Source organism: Miscanthus floridulus, chromosome 9 (genome assembly GCF_019320115.1).
Source record: "Miscanthus floridulus cultivar M001 chromosome 9, ASM1932011v1, whole genome shotgun sequence".
NCBI lineage: Eukaryota > Viridiplantae > Streptophyta > Magnoliopsida > Poales > Poaceae > Miscanthus > Miscanthus floridulus.
The window spans coordinates 109,212,005-109,230,245 of NC_089588.1; the positions used below are offsets into that span (position 1 = coordinate 109,212,005).

Sequence of the window (18,241 nt, forward strand, 5' to 3'; positions counted from 1 at the left end):
TATTCAGAGATTTTTCATCTGAGGTCATTTAGTGTCTCATTTGAGCAAGTTTGACCAAGTCAAATTTGGTCAAATGAAAAAACAACACTTTGACTCTAGTATTCTGAACTCTAAATGACTTCAAATTGAAAAGTTTTGAATACCAAGTTTGTTAAAATCATCAAGATCTACAATTGTTATTTTGGTCAACTTTCCATTTGAGATAGTTTGTATGGTTCAAATTTGTGATTTTTAAATTTTGATGCCTACAAACTAGTTTTCGAAACCCTAGATTGTCTCAAATTGAAAAGTTTTGAATACTAAGTTTGTTCAGCTCATCAAGATATACAATCCTTATATAGGACATTTTTTTATTTAAGAAAGTTTGAACAAAATGTAGTTCAAATTTCACAAGTGTGTGACATAGTTTTAGAAAGTCTATATGAGATTCAAGAATTTGTGACTAGTGTTTGATAAAACTTTCTCAAATGGGAAAATGAGCTATGTAACAATTGTAGATCTTGCTGAGATGATCAAACTTGGTATTCAGAGATTTTTCATCTGAGGTCATTTAGTGTCTCATTTGAGTAGCTCATCAAGATCTACAATCCTTAATGAAAAAACAACACTTTGGCGGGCTGCAAAAATTTCAGGCCTTCAGTCCCGGCCCAGGCCAGGAACCGGGACTAAAGGGTAGGCGGAATTGCCCGCCCAAAAATACCTTTAGTCCCGGCTGGTAACACCAACCGGAACTAAAGATCCTTTAGTCCCGGCTGGTAAGCCGAGCCGAGACTAAAGGGTTGGACCTTTAGTCCCGGTTTGGCTTACCAGCCAAGACTAAAGGATCTTTAGTCCCGGTTGGTGTTACCAGCCGGGACTAAAGGGTCCCGGCCTATATATATCGACCGGTTCATCTTCTACTTTTCGATCTACAACGTCGATCTCGTCGTCTCTGCCGCGCCCGCGCCGCCGTCGTCGTCTACCCCCGCCCGGCCTCGATCTCGTCGTCTCTGTCGCGCCCGCGCTGCCGTTGTCGTCGAGCCCCGCCCGGCGGCCGTCGAGTCTCCGCCGTACGTCGTCCTCGCGCGGCTCTGCTCGGCCCCGTGGCCGGCCAGCACGCCCAGCCGCCATGCGCGCATGGCCATCCATAGCCTGTTTTAGATAGTTTTTAGATACTTTTTAGATAGTTTTTTTAGATAGTTTTTTAGGTAGTGTTTGATATATATATGTTAGATTAAAATGTATTAAAATTTAATTAGTAGTTTATTTTTAGTTTTTAGATAGTTTTTGATATATGTTAATTAGATTTAAATGTATTAAAATTTAATTAGTACTTTATTTAGATAGTTTTTATTATAGTTTTTTATATATTTAGTAATTATTATTATATCTCTCTCTCTATATGTGTTAGATTTAATTTTGATTTAGTAATTCTATCTATGTATATATGTTAGGTTTAATTAGATTTAGTAATTAATTCTATCTAGAGATTCTATATGTATACATATATATGTACTTAATTATTTCTATGTGTATATATACATATACTTAATTATTTCCATGTGTTGAGAGAGAGAAAATTGTATCTAGAGAGACATTCTATGTGTTATCACATGCATATCTAGAGATATATACATATGCACTTATTCTATGTGTTGAGAGAGAGAGAAAATTGTATCATTCTATATGTATATATACATGTACTTATTTCCATGTTTTTTGGATCGAAAGTGTTTTTTATTCGATTCCAAAGCCTATACCTTATTATTGTTTATCCTTATGAAATATTATGTGTTATTATATTTAATTGGATTTAGTAATTCTATATGTGTTATCACATGTACTTATGTTATGTGCCATAGTAATTCTATCTATGTGTTATCTTGAAGATACAAATGGCTGCTCCGGATGATAACTTGAATGATGACATAATGACGAATATTATCAACATCGGCACCAATGTGGATGTAGATGACACGAGTCAGTACTTTGCTGATTATAACGATATCCTTAATATGCCGGTGGTTGAAGATCAACAAATTATCGCGCAAGAAAATACTGGCGAGGTATATTCGATTATCTATCATCTCTTATAGATGCATGCGTACGTATATTTGTTGTTAATCGTTGTGTTTCTACTCATGTAGCCGGTCCCTGGATCTACATCAACCATCGGCAAGAGTAGGAAAGTCCGAGGGCCAAAAAAGCCATTAGAGGGCCGTTTCATAATATCAGAATTCGACACCGACACTGGCAAACCATTGGGACCACATGCTCAGACATATGTCAATCAATGTGGGTTCATTGTAAGGGATAGGATCCCAGTTAGTGCTCGTGAATGGAAGCAGAAGATATCCGCTCCTAATGTTAGTTTTGTATCTGATCGTGACAAGAATCTAGCTTGGAGAGATATCACTCAGCATTTCACATTACAAGCAGATGATGCTTTGAAGGAGCTAGTGAGGGATTGGACAATGAAGAAGATGGCAACATTGTTCCAGAGTTGGAAGAAGACATTGTATAAAAAGTTTATCTTAAAGAATGAAACGCCGAATTTCAATGCTAAGGCATTTGTCAAGTTGGAGTCCCATTGGGATGACTTCGTACAATACAAGACATCTCAAGAGAATGAGGAATGTGTGATGAAGAATCAGCAGAATGCCCGACAGAAGCAATACCATCATCACATGGGATCAGGTGGTTATAGGAGTGCTATTCCCAAGTGGCAGAACCTAGAAGCAGAGATTACTGCCAAGGGAATCATACCTGAAATAATAGAGAAGAACTGGCCTCAACGCGTGAAGAATTGGTTCTACGCTCATGGGGGACGCCTAGACCCAGACACTAGCAAGCTAATTTTTGGCCAAAAAATTGAGAGAGCAACACAGAGACTAGCTCGTGCTAGGGAAGAAGCTAATAGTGGTGTTTTTAAGCCCAACAGAGAAAAGGATAAATTGACATATGCCCTAGAGAATCCCGAACACGGTGGTCGAACAAGAGGCTATGGGGCGGTTCCGTAGCTACAAGCATTCCCAGCAGACAGGGATACCTACAGAAGCTGCTAGAGAAAGACAGATGAGGAGGCAGACCGAATCCGTGTATTGGAGCAATTTGTTAATGAGTCACGACAAGCATTGCTTAAATCACGTGAACGAGAAAAATCTCTTGAGGCAAGAATGCAGGAGGAGATTAAGAGGCAAGTGCAGCTAGCAATGAGTCAAATGCAATCGCAATCAACGCCGGGAGTCACCATTAGCCCCGTTGGTCAGATGAAAAGCAGTTGTGCTTCCACGGAGCTGCCAGTTATTCAAGGTGATGCTGGGTTGCGTTTCCCTATTGATGACATTACCAAGCCTCTAACAACATGTGAGCTGCACATTCCAGATGGTAATAATGCATCAATCATGGTGGCTGTCGGGGTTGTATCTCCAATAGACCGAACGAAGACACCAAGAATCCATGGGTCAGTTATTCAACCTGGATATGCTAGCGTCTCGGTCGATAGAGTGCTCAAAGGTTACAGCAATGTTTCTCTTGACATTGAAGGCGGTGATGGGGAGAAGACACTAGGAGAAGCAGAGAAGACATTTATTCAATAGCGCAAACACTTCATCATCATTCCTTGGGTGCCACCGCTTCCCCTACCTCACCTTAGGTACGAATGATAGTGAATGAAATATTATTTTTCCATTAATTTTATATTGGCTTCAAATATAATTGACCCACAACTTGTTTTTGTAGCAGGGTCTCCCCCCAGCCTAGCCCAATCATTCATTCCCCATCTCATCACAGCATCGCGGGGGGCGAGACGACTTCATCCCCACGGTGATCTCCAACTCCTACACCGGCCCCATCGCCTCCACAACGATCTCCAACTCCTACACCGGCCCCACCGCCTCCACAATGATCTCCAACGCCTCCACGCCGGACTCCAACACCGGCCTCATCGCCTCCACGCCGGTCTCCAACACCGCCCCCACCACCTCCACAGCGACGCACTACAAAGACGTCTAAGGTCCCAGCGGCAAAGAAGACCCAAAAAAAGAGTTATTTCTCAAGAAATACTTCATGAAAAGACTGATGAGCAAATAGCAGCTGAAGAAGGCAAAAAAGTGAAATATTTTTTATAGATATCCAAAAGCAGAGACAAGCGAAGCTTAAGGAGAAGTATTACTTTTACATACCACAAGATCAGCTGAGGCTGAGGCAGAAGGTCAAAGCTCACAAGAAAAAGATGCTTGAAGTTCGTAAGCCACCGCCACTATCAGACTATGACCGCTCCCTCGTGAAGTCACATGATGCACATAAGAAAAGGAAAAGAGCATCAGGGAAGGATGTCCCACAGCTCGGACAATAGAAGCAACCAATGCAAAATCTTGTTGTTGCTAATCAATATGGTTCCAACATAGAAGTCTATCGACCAGACAACTCTGGAGAAGTGTCGGTTCAAGACCTTAATGATTTTTTTGAACAAACTGGTTTAACCTTGGATCAAGTGATGGGCAAAGCTCCAATCCAGAACCTAGAAGTTGATACCTGGAAGACTTATAAATTTGGCAAAAGTCTATACAACCCTGCGGCTCTGAATGAATTGGGTACACAAATGTACTTGCTCAACAAGTAGTACATGCAGGTGTGTGGCAGGGGTGAGCAGTGGATCTTTGTCAGATTTAGAGACCATCATTACTTCCGTGGAGATGACATCTTACATATTAGTTTCGAAGAATTACATCAACTATTCCACTTGGACGCTCTGGACAAATCAATCATTAGCTCATTTTGTTTGTAAGTGATTCTTACTTTTATTTAATAAACTCACTTCCATGCGTACGTGTATATAATTATCCTCACATGTAACTTATATTTATATACAGATTCCAGATGTCAGAGCTCCAAAGAATACAAGACACCAGTGTTGGCTTCATTGATCCTTATATCGTATTCAAAACCGATATTATTGTCAAGGAGCACTGGGTATCTGAAGCACAGACGAATATCATGAAGTTCTTCGTGAAGCAGCACGACAAGACAACAATACTTTTCTCGTACAACTTTGAGTAAGTGTTAATAATAATGTAGTCTACACATTTTATGTAATATCAATACAACTTATATGCATGTACGTGTGTGTATAAACCAATGTAGGTTTCACTGGATACTCATTGTCATTGAGTTAAACTCAAGTTAGTTAGTAATCTTGGACTCATTGAGAAAAGAGCGAGCACTATACCAAGATATGATAGACATTATCCAGGGGTAATTTCGATCTCTCGTGCACAACTATTATTGAATAGACTTTGCCATAATTTATTAACGATCGTATATTATTGGTCGCATAGGGTTTGGAAAGAGTTTATTCGGCAACACCGCAAGGATTGCAAGGCACCACTTAATGTAGTTGAAATACCAGTAAGTTGTACTATATATATTTCCCCACGTGTTTAATTACTATATCGTACTTCAATTTGCGTGTGAGATGATGAGAATAATCTTCTTCTCGTACAGTGGTGTTTGCGGCAGGAACCAGGTAATAACTTGTGTGGATACTACGTTTGTGAATTTATCACTGCATACATAAGAAGAACTCCTGAAGATGTCCTCAGAGTACGTATATATTAATTTTTTATTTATTTTTAAATGAATATATATATATATATATATATGTATTAATACTTTTCCTTTTATTTCAAATGTAAGACTGAATGGCTGAAACGAAGGGTCATGCAAAAAGACCATCTGAAAGCAGTTCAAGAGTCAATAGCAGGATATCTTTTAGAAAAAGTGCTAAATCCGAACGATGAGTTCTACTTTGATCTAAGGAACTAATGATGTAAATTAAATGTTTATTGATATCGTTATTTTCGAGAACAAGATTATGAAAGTGTTGTATATATACATATATATCTATAATATATATAGTTTCATACTTTATTCGAATATAATAATGCTCGAGATGAGAATTAGATGTAATTATATGTGTGCGTGTATTTATATTAGCAGCGTAGAATACGTACATAAAAACATATTATATATTAAACAAATATGTGTAACTGAACTGAAAACAAATTAAACAAAAAAAAAGAAAAAGAAAAGGAACATTTAGTCCCGGTTGGGGTTACCAACCGGGACTAAGGGGTGCGGCCAGGTTTGCTCGGCTAGAGGGCCTTTAGTCCCGGTTGGTAACAGCAACCGGGACTAAAGGTCCCTCTTTAGTCCCGGCTCGATGACCCGGGACTGAAGGTTCCACCTTTAGTCCCGGGATCGTTGTCCTGGCGCGGTAACCGGGACTAAAGGCCGTTACCGCCCGGGACAACAAGTCCATTCTGTAGTAGTGAAAGGAACATGCTAGAAGAACAGATAACTGTGTAGCCTATGCTTCACTTGGGATTTTGACTCAGTTGAAAATTATGAAGAAATATTTGATGAAACTGAGCTTATCTCCAAGGTCAAATCTCTAGAGAACTACAGAAAATAGACCGCCCTAGGCCCCCAATCATAGGAGGCATATAAGTTGTAGTACTATAATCGTATTATGGTTGTAGTAAGCCTTGCAAACAACACTATAGATTAGCAGGATACAACATAGTGCCAAGCTTATAGAGCCTATGAATTGAGAGCATTGTTGATGTAATCATCATTGATGCATATATTGACCGTGGTTGCAATGCAACCCATCCTTGTCTCTTGTGAGCACTCTGGGTCCTTTTCCCCATTATTTATGGATCCTTGTTGTGGACCCCACATGAGAACTCTAGCCTTCAAAACTCCAAGAATGGGGAGCCAAGGACCAAACACCCAATAATCAACAATTCCACATTAAGAGTTCATTGCTTCAAGTCCACCATCATGGCCACATGTGCACTCGATTCATCACCTCATCATTAAGAGATGAGGAATGAGATTTAACCAGCACCATGCATCAGCCCTCATTGGGATACGAAGGGGATCTATCATGCCTTGTTCGGAAGGCATCGGCACTCATTGGGATACCGGAGCAGTGTTACAGCCGAGTGATCAGATTACATCTTGTCCTTAGCAGAACAACTTCATTCTGGGTATATTTGGGATGCTGGATAGAGCATAAAATGCCACATGGACAAAACTATGTTTACAAAGCTGATTTGGTTTAACCCTAATCTCACCATTCCTGGATTCCTTCCTTGTGGATTGATCTCAGCTTTGTTCCATGAATTTTAATTCTTGCTACTTTGCTCCTTCGCCCCCAGCCCTTGGGCATTTCTCCTTGGTTTAACACAAGTCTCAGATATGCTAGCTGCTTAGCCTATTTCAGTCTCTTTTTGTTGCATTGTTGGCCAGAGTCCATTCTTCGCTCTGTCCCACCAAAGCATGTGAACCAGGAATAGTGAATAGAGATCATCGGGAAGAATCAAAATATTAGGATGCTTGCTTCCATGGCAAGCAACATTTGTCGTCGATCTCTGCTATCGTGCTGCTTGATTGTCAAGTATATGGGATACTAATAGTAATAGTTAATGGGTTTAGGACTTGGGCCAGCTTGCCTCAACTGGTTGGGCTTGGCCCATGTATGGAGTGGACGTGAGTCGGCAACAGCTGGCGAAGGTGCCGTAGGCAGGTAGTATATGTAGCAAAGAGAGAGAGGGGAGAGGAAAATCAAGAATATTGTAATCAGACTCCTATCCTAAACTTCCCCTTCTCCTAAGGAAAACTTTCCTCTGCTCTAATATAAACTCTGATCTATCCCCAATTCCTGTGCTATGCTTTCCTGATCCTTGCTCTAGTTCTTCTCTTCGATACCCGCTACCCTACTGTTGTTAACATTGATCTATGCCACCGGTGCAGTGGCATTCCTGCAACCCTGCAGAGTATCTCTTGAACAGCAGGCCTAACTTCTAGATGCATCCTCATCCTACTTTTGTCAAGAACTTAAATGGAATGCCTGGCAAATAGGTAGCAGATAAAGAAGTTCCTGTCTAGGTGGTGGTATTTATAGTCCCCGTATATTTAGGTCTATTTTTGCAATAACATTAGTTTACTTATATCACAACAATATAATATATCCATCTAGCTAGTACTGATTCAATAATGGGCTCCACCTTCCTTCACTACTAGTCGTCTACGACCACATGGTACATTGCTCTACATAACCGCAAATTAAAAAACAAGAGTTGTAAGTTGCAATAAGACATATAGAGAGTAGTTTGGTTTTGCACAACACCTCACAACTCTTCCACATATAATAGTTGCTGTACTAGAACGGCAAGTGGCTACTCAAGCATCAGTATTATATCAACAAATGATCATGCAAACGGACCCTTGATTCATTTAAATTTGTGATCAACTCCAATTGTTTTATATCAACAAATGATCATGCAAGCGGGCTCTCCTTCGGTTTTAACTTGTGATGCTAGTAATGTTGCTATCCATGCCACTCCAGGTGGATTCAAATGAGATAGAAACTCAACTTATAAACATGAAGCTACTTCCTATCATCAGAAATATATATTCGTTTTGGTTTATCCTAAGCTATTTTTTGTTTTGAAGTTGTTGATCATCATATTGATATATATGAACTCAACTCACTGCAGCTACTGTGTTTAGTCTTTTTTGCATATGAACTCAGCTCGCAGCTCAAACTGATATGATGTACAAGGAGACACTTGATTTATATATAGAAACAACAAGCAGCCTGCTCGTTTGAGCTTCTGCAGCTCTCTCAGTTATTCGCTACAGTAAAGCATAGATGTTTGCTGCAAAAAAATGAAAAAAAAAGTTCCAATCCTAATGATCAAGATGCAAGCTATACAATCAGAGTGCTGTACCACCTTGTTCTTCCTTTTTCTATGCTGCAACGTAGGATCAGGGAACATTGGGATGCTCTACAACCCTGAATGTCTTCATAAGTTATTGAATATTTGCATGAGACAATGCATTCCATGGTTCAGGTGTTTTCGTCAAAGAAACCTTGATGTTTATATATACATGCATGTCAGACTTAGAAAATCAAACAAATGTAATTGCTTAGGTGATGAATAACTTCATGGTAGTAAGCAATGATAAGACAATTTGAAACATTTCTGCCTACCTTCATCGTTATGGTACTCGTGGAGCCATCTGCTTCTATCCGCGTGGAAAACATAGCCTAAATCCATCCCACTCCCAGAACACACTTGACACGAGATTCACCAGAATGACGGCACTGGATGTGTGTTCAAATTGCAGTCATGCAATTAGATTCACTTGTCTGGTGGTTCCTATTATTCTTTTGTGCTTTTGTTCCCAACTATAATGGAACCTTTGTCAAAATGGCCTGGCTACCAGTAATTGATCTGTCAAACGTATAGAACTAATAACAGAGAATGGTATGCACGGAAATATGACTATAGCTCCATCAGAACATATATGGACTCATGGGAATTCAGAGAGCCCAACCACACAAACTAAGACACCAAGGAGTGGTTGCAGTCATTTATGTTTTGGATTGGCCCAACAACTTTCCACAAATTAACCAAGACAGTCATGTGCTCCATCTTATTCAAAATAATAATGTCGTTGACGTACAGCAGCAAGTTGGTAATACCATCTCCATCTTTGTAGACAATGAGGGATTTATCAGATATAGAGGCGACGAAGCTGAGGTGGCAAATCGCTGGTACAATGCCTGGGGGTGTGCTTCAGGCCACAAACTGATTTCTGCAATAAGCAAACATTGTTAGGAGCTAATGGCTCAATGAAACCATTTCTTCCATGTGGCCATGGAGAAACACGTTACGTTCTTCACGTTCAACTAATGTATTTGCCAGGAGGGAACAATGATTAGACAGCTCAGACTATCGCTAGCTTGTCAACCGGGCTCAATGTCTTGTCATAGTGGATGTTGTGCTGCTGCAAAAAGCATCTCACCACCTAGATGCTTTTGTGATGATGAAAATTGCCATCGGATTAAAACTTCTATTTGCAGATCCGCTTGTCAGTCAAAATAATCTGCACCACCGCCAGGAACCAGGTGTTAGGTGTTTCGTCGAGCATGACCTAAAACTCATCCACCATGGCGGCATGCCAATTGGGATCGGCAAGCGTTCCTCAGTAATTAACTAGAATCGGCGAAATTATCCATTGTGTTGGACAACCAACATGAATTATAAATTATGTTTATTCCATTGGGCTGGACAACTTGATCTGTGTGAGTTCATCAAGAATGGATGGAAAAAGGCAATTAGCTTTTTCTGTTTAAAGTAATTCCGCAGCCGCACATGGACATAATATAACGGTCCTGTAATTTGATCATTTGACTGCTGCGTGAACATTTCCTCTTGGCCCATCGCTGTGCTTGTTATAAAAATGTTCCAACATTTTCTTGCATTTGGTTACGCCAAATTCATTCGTGAAGCTTCAATTTATATGTGGGCATGCAAGTCGCTGCATTTGTCAAGCTTCATGAGGTTCAGTGTCACGAGGGTGGAGCATAACGCCCACTTCAGGTGCTACTTATTTAAGTACCACTTGGTGATAAACGTTATCCGATCTAATCCCACAAGAACTACAGGGCGAATGATTGGCACAAATTCAGGTTTTACCATAAGGTTGACCTTGACAAAATTAAAAAAAGTCACTATTTAGTTGCCATTATCTTGCCTCGGGCCTCGCGCTGGCTTGTTTACTGTGTCAATTGCGCTAAACAAGTTGACGAAGCGCTTCTGCAGTAGCAGTCATGAGGAATTTGGGCAAGACCCATAGTGATCGTGGGGTGTTTGAGGAGTTTTGATGTGTATGAGCCCAGCTGGCTCCATCCTGTTCCTAAAAGAGATCAAACATGCTGTAGATTAAGTAGTCCAAAAATGTCAAAGGGATCAAGATTCCTATTTTCCCTATCCACAAAGATGTTTGAGGGACTGCTCTGAAGAGCACAAGGAGAAGGTGTTGGAGGCATGCCACAAGAAGGAGAATACAGCAGCAAATTTTTCTTTTTCCATCCCTCGGATGGTCTTTTACTTCTACAAATGAGTTTTGAGTCAGTTTTATAAACTTGGTCCAGTCATTGTGGTGTGACAAATTGAAATAAGTTGGTCCGTTTCCTCTCCCCAGAAGATAAAGACGGGTGTTCTTTCATTATCTAAAAAAATATTCCTTGCGGCTGAAATGTTAGATATGTAGTATTACGAGCTCGCATGGCTATGGATAACGTACCAAACATGGCAGTGAAATAAGCTATGTGTAGTATTACTTCTAGAATTGTTGGTGATGGTTCTTATAACAAGGATGGGTTTGTAGAGTGACAACTGCAGTTTATATAATGTACAATATATTTATGCGTGTTTGTCTGACAAATATCCACTAGCCACTTTGCATTCTTTACAGGCATAATTGGAATATAGGCTTTAGAGGTAATAATTGAGGGTACACTTTCACTTGAGGAGGCAGATAGTAAGACAGGGTCTGGTGCTTTGTCTACTAAATAGTCGCTACAAAATTTGCCTCCTAGATCATGTGAAAGTGTGTGAAATTCTTTAACTGCAAAACATGGCTTTGTGTCTTCATCTGGCTATGTTCCAAGATGCAAGTGCCCAGGAACAAATGAGCCTTAAGCACAGCACTCCCTGGTCCTGATGGTCTGGATGTCAGAGCTGAATGGCATGAGAGCACAACAAGTGGTATGCACCTAACCGTCCAGTTTTGGCTGAAATAGAGCTCAAATAATTGTCTTGGGGCAACAGAGAATAATAACACTCGCATTTCACCACAGTTGAGGGAAGGTCAATGTCCCGATACATCCCAATCCTACTGTTCACCATACCATCTGTATGCCTCGGTAGACTTGCTCCCTGAAGTAAAGCTACTTGCTTTGTTATGATGAATATTGGGCACGCCTAGATACTGTATATATCATCATATGGTCACTCATAGTAGATTATTCCTGTTTGTACTCCACCAATGACAGTAAGGTTTTTTGGTTAATTGGGGCGCGGAGGAGAGGGGTTATTAATGAGTAATTCATGTCTTCTTTTTGCATATCAACTACTCCTTGCCACTTTGATATAAATGAGATCAAGCACAAGTAAGATGAATTGTATGGGAAACATAAACAACCTCCTAGTCTTGAAGAATGAGTCAAAAGCATGTGTGCTGTTCACATTAGTTCGCATTATCGAAATGTGCACTTCACATTCGCCTACTTCACTCACTGCAGTATTGTGCTGCACATGTTCATACTCTGAATACTCCGGAGTAAACAACAGGCATCAAACTGCAAGGCATGTCTATCTGTTGCCAAGCCTTCCACGGCCATGCTCCAGCACATTGGATTGAGCCATTGAAAGGCATTATACGGCAGTGAGTTTGGGTACCAGTGCCAGCATGATAAACATGCAGCAAGATGAAGATCCAAATGCATCACCTACAAATTCGGTAGCCTGTTCATGATATAGAAAAAAATCACTTGTAAAGCTACTGGACTGGTTCGCTATGAGGAACACCTGGTACGTGACCATGTTGGAACCTGCAGTATATTACTATATATAATGGGGAAATATGCTCTTTCTCACTCTCTCTCTCTCTCCCTCTCTTTGCCTCTCTCACACGCAACTCAGTAAGCTCTGGCATAGCATAGCATGGAAATGCCTTTACCCACTGTTCTTATATATATATGCTGGCATCAAATATGGTTAATTCAGGACAAGTTGATTAATTTTGCCCTTTATAACTTCAATTGATGGCACATAGAAGACGGTGACACTGTAGTCATAAACGCCATCGATATATATATATATATATATATATATATATATATATATATATATATATAGAACTACTATCCTGTAGCTGGCTACAGAATAACTTATTCTGTAGCCACTTTGAGTTATGATAATTACTATGTTAATTTACGAGATTATAGTAACTCCTTACTAAGTGGTTTAATATAATGTTATGGTAAATATCCCTATGTGTTATAATAACCCAACTATCGTAAATATGTATTGACATTACGGTAAATTAGTATATAAAATTATAGTAAATGGAGGTGGCTACAGAATAACTTATTTTGTAGCCGGCTACTGAATAGCCTCTCCCTATATATATATATATATATATATATATATATATATAGGGGCTCTTGCGTTTGTACCCTTGTTTTGTATCAAAATTATGATTTTGCTCCTATTTTTTTTTGACTTTGTGAATTTACCCCTACTGTGCCATTCACGAAGCACCAGTTTGCCCCTGCTCCGTCATCCACCCCTAATGGTGTTAAACTTTGTACAAAAGACATGAATGCCCATGCGATTTTGCCCCATGTTTTTATGCCTAATTATGATTTTGCCCCTGTCTGGCCGAGGCTCGGTTGCGCGCGGTGCGGGGTCGACCGTCCGGCCATGGCGCGACCACCGGAGATGTGGTGCTGGGGCCTAGCCGTTGGGGCGCAGGGTCAGGCTGTGGCCACTGGGGGTACGGGGACGGGGCGCGCGGGGAGCGGGGCCGGGGCGCCTGTGTGCCGTGCCGAGGACGCGAACGCCGCCGGGGGAGGCGCGTGGATAGCGCACGGGCAGCTCTCGATCTCGTGCTCTGGTCCACGAAAGCGCGAGCAGGGCGGCTCTACAGCACCAGGGCGACATCGCGAACTCGGTTGGCCGGTTCTTGGCGGCGGGAAGTTGGCAACGGCGGCGGTCTAGGGCATTGGCGCAGCCGCGGGGAAGGCAAGGGGGCGCAGCTCGCCAGAGCAGGCTCGCAGCCACGTGCACGAGCAGGGACGGAGCTCCGTGGGTGGCGGGGGATAAGAGGAGGGCCAAGGCCGGGGATGAGAGGAGGGGCGGAGGAGAGGCACGGCCGGCCCCGGCAGCCGGCGGCGGGGACACACTGGCGGAGAATGGGAGCCACAGGGATCTGCTCGTCCGTCGAGATGCTCAGAGACGCCACCACCAGGCTGCTCATCCATCGAGCACACACCGGAGCCAGGGACGTCGGCGAGGAAGCGTCGTCACCGAGTTGCTCGTCCACCGCGGACTCCTTTCTCGCTCAGATCCTAGGCGAGAGCGAGAGCAAGACGGGCGGCCCTCATGGATCCCAGGCAGGACAGATCCAAGGCAGGGCGGTGGAGGGCTGCGACGGCCTGGGGGACGACAACGAGCAGCCGACCTCGTGGCCCCGGGGAGCAGCACCTGGGTGGAGGGCGGCGGCGCCTAGAGTGGAGGGCACGCCTGGAGGAGGGTGGCAGCGCCTGGGGTGGAGAGCGCCTCGCGCTCGCCTAAGGAAGCCGCCTAGAGAGGAGCTCGCCGGAGGAAGCTCGCGCTCTCGTGGAGGGGAGCTCGCCGGAGGAAGCTCGCACAACCCTAGCCGGCAACGCCGGGACGAGTGGGCACCGGAGTGTGGCGGAGGGAGGAGGAGACGCGCTGGGGGGGATCGGGAAGGAGGGAGGATGAGCCACGCTGGGGGGAGAGCAGGAAGGAGGGAGGAGGAGCTGCCCCGCGCGCGACGAGCCCCGCCGCTAGGAGCCGTTGCCGCACTGCGCGCCGTGCGCTGCCAATGCCGCCGCCACCGGATGCCCCCGACGTCCCGGTCGATGCAGCCGGCCCGTGAGAAAGGCACAGTTTCCTTATGGAGGCTGAATATAAGGATAAGGGGCAATTTGGTCTTTTCGCCTTTGTTTTTTTTCAGATTTTGAATTTTTTTAATTCATTTATTCCATGACCATCTGACGGCATCCAAACCAGGGGCAAATGGATGATTCAATTCAAAATAGCAAGGGTAAAATCACAAAGTTAAGAAAACAAGGGCAAAATCACAATTAGACTCCTGCATAAGGGCAAGAACACCATTTTATATGAAATGCTGGCTTCTTTATCCAGCTACGCAATAAGTAGGTGAGCTTATGTCAATTGGATGTTGAGTGGCTGACGCTATTGTGTACTCTATGCCATGGTTTAAATTATCGTTTACTCTTTCTTTTTTTGAGACTAAGAAGATAGATTATTAATCGCTTAATCGATTGGAGTTCAAGGAAATGGTGCAAGACAGAAGTAGTCACTAGTACAGCGAAGTTCCGTACTGGCAGTCCTAGAAGCATTTTCACTGACGTCTAGCGCCACCACCGGTGTGAAAGACCAATGAAAATCGCTAACATTACAGGCATCTACTTGAGAAGCGATAGTGTTAATACATTTATACCGGCGGTTCAATTAAGTAAACCGCCAGTGTAAAAGTGATTTACACTAGCGGTTCTCCTAAGCCAACCGCCAGTGTAAACCCATTGACACAGGTGGTTGGTTTATGTGAACCGTCAGCATAAATGCTTTTACACAGGCGGTTTACCTAAAAGAGCCATGTCCGGAGACTGTTTTCCAGAGGCAGTCTAGTATCATAACCGCTAGTGAATTGTTTTTAAAAATTTTAAATTTGGCACCATATATCTCCCACCAGTGAATTGTTTTTATTTTAAAAATTGAAACGAACCCAAATATAAATCACAGACAATTATATTTTCATGCATGACAAAAACAATATTTATTTCAATCTACAATAGTCATCAACCCAAGTGTATATACAACAAAGTTTTCAACTCATAAGTCTATCTAATAATCATCTTTCTTTAGCTCGAGCCTGGCAAGATCTACAAGATCTTGGTACTGTGGCTAGGCTAACTCAGAGGTAGGATCACGATACTTCCCGTAGTGGTGAATTATTTCTTTCATGATGAACCAGCACATGTCCTTGCAAATGTTCATGAGCTCCGTATTCATGGCGCTATTATTGTTCTTATGAGACATTTATATTTGCAAACAAAAAATTTAAGTCATCATATATTTACAAGTGTTAATAGTGTATTTACACTTATGGTTGGCATAAGAGAACCACAATTGTAATTGTAATTTACGCTGGTGGTTGGGTAACGAAAACCGCCAATGTAAATACACTATTAACACTGGCGGTTTCATAGTAGAACCGCCAGTGTAAAGGGCACATGTTTTACACTACAAGTGTCTGTTCCTTATGAACCGCCAGTGAAAAAAATTGCCACCACTCGGAGAAATCGTCTCTGTACTTGTGAGTCTATAACTGGAATAAAAATTGCATTGTGCATTGTTTTCACATTGGGCATATATACAAATTCTCTTTATACAGTTTCCTAAAGTTTAAGACATCATGTTGCCCCATATATAAAAAGGACTATCACATCATGTAACAAACAGATCCAAGAGTCTAGAATTACAAAGATGATTTTAGGAGACGGGGACATTCATTTTCTCACGTGGCAATTTTATCCGAACATCTCTATAAATGATCTTAGAAGACGAGGGATTTTAGGAGATGCTGAAAGGATATGTCCGTCGTATTCTAGGAGACTTTCATTTTCGCGTGTGTGGGAGGACAGTGCGGACATGGAGCAAAGGATCCATGCGGTGGTAGGGCTTGTGCGTGTGGAGATTGGGGATAAGGTTGACGTTTTTTCTTTTTTCAGCCTGGTTTTTGCGGCTTGTATTTCGGTCAGGCAGGAGATTTTCACGGTTTGATTTCCCTGTGTTTAACTTAAATCCAACAAAAATAATTCTCCTTACCAACAGAAAAAAACCACTTTCCCAGTCGACGTGTAGCACACAAAGTGAAATAAGTAATTTTCCTGTCAGTTACTGCCAACGCGACAGGATAATCTTAATTTTCTGTCGGTGCAGGCAGGCCCTGTTGCGAATGAGCGTGTAGAAGGTGCCAGTGACTTGACCCATAAAGAAGGAGGCCAACCGTATGTACGGCCACTGCAACTAAAACGCTGCATGGTGGTTGGGTTGCACCACCAGCTAGACAACAGTCCTGAATCACACCGTGCACTAGTCGAGCCCCAAGCTGATCTGAAGCAAATACCAAGTTGATCTCTCACTAGAGCAACAAGAAGAGACGATAGGGATGGAGCACAAAAATGACGAGGACACGCCTGTGGTGGCTGAATACTTGTCCCAATCTTTGACGGTACGAGATAAAATAAAATAGTTTCTCTGAACTTTCCTTTGATAGACAACTAATTTTGGTTGGCCAACAACTCAAATCACAGTCGATCCTTGGAATAAAATCTGCGAGGGCAAGTAATTGTAATGACATAGTACCTGCACTAATCCAGCAGGTCTCCACGTCAAAAAAAGTACTAGCAATTGCTATCCACTTCTGATATTTCACGGTAGAACAAAGCTAGATTAACTCAGTATGCCCAATACGTGTAGTAGGTGTAGTCTGAATAGATGAGACTCACGGCAACAATTTTTTTTTTTTTTTGAAAGAATCTCAAAGCACGGCAATAGTTGGAATAAGCAGTAGATGGAGCAGACAAAACTCACGGCAATTATATTACCACCAATAGAAATGATAGACCTGTAACACCCTAGAGTTTGCATTCTTTCAAAATAGTTAAATTTGATTTATTTATGCAATTATGTGTGCATTAAAATATAGGAAAATAATAATTTTTGTGAAATTAAAATCAATCATAAGGATAGATACATGCGGATGCACTCATGCTGCAGCATTTTATTTAATATGTTGAGTGATTTTGATTTAAACTAAAAAGGAATCAAAAATCATTTAGAAATGAATTTAGAAACTTGATTTGGAAAAAGAAAAAGGAAATTCATTTCTTCCTCTCCCTTCCTCATTTTGGCCTGCTGGCCCATTTCCTTCCCCGCCGGCCCGCTGGCTTTTCTTCCTCTGCGCCAGCCCAGCCGCGCTGCCGCGCCCTCTGCCCCGCACCCAGCCTCGCGCGGCCTAGCAAGGCGCCGGCCCAGCACCGCATGGCAACCGCCGCCACGCTCCACCTCCTGCTCTGCCGCTGACGGCTTGGGCCCGCACGTCAGCGCCGTCCCCAACCTCCCGCATCACGGGGTCAAGGCCGCAACCGTCGCCCGCGCCCACTCGCGTCATGGGAGCGCCCCCCCATGCCCCGGCCTCTACAAAAGGGAGCCAAACACCTCGCCGCCCTCCCTGCTGTCTCCCCCGCTCCGTTTTTGCACTCGCCGAGCACACGGAAGCCGCAACCGCCGCACCGAAGGACGCCGAGGTCCGTCGTCCGCCCCTCCGCGTGGTCCGCCGTCCCCAAGCCGCCTCCGTCCTCGTTTTTTCCCGCGGTGAGATCCCCTTTCTCCCCTCCTTCTCCCCATGTCGTTATTTTCGATTTTCATGGCCTCTAGGGCCCTAGCCACGTGCGCCATGGAGCTCTCGTCGCCGGCCATGGCCACCACCACTTCGGCTGTGACCTCCGGCCCCGTTCTTGGCCTGGGCGAGGCCGCCTTCACCTCCTCTCTTCCCCGGT

At 42.9% G+C, this 18,241-nt stretch overlaps 1 long non-coding RNA gene across 1 annotated transcript in view; it reads left to right on the plus strand.

Annotated features, from left to right (window-relative positions):
- Positions 1–5,586, plus strand: part of LOC136483186 (uncharacterized) — a 48,014-nt gene extending 42,428 nt beyond the window's left edge. Inside the window, exons 3-4 of the long non-coding RNA XR_010765339.1 lie at positions 5,319–5,388; positions 5,485–5,586. This is a non-coding gene — a long non-coding RNA (uncharacterized lncRNA). The remainder of the gene's footprint in view (positions 1–5,318; positions 5,389–5,484) is intronic.
- Positions 5,587–18,241: the final 12,655 nt, after the last annotated feature.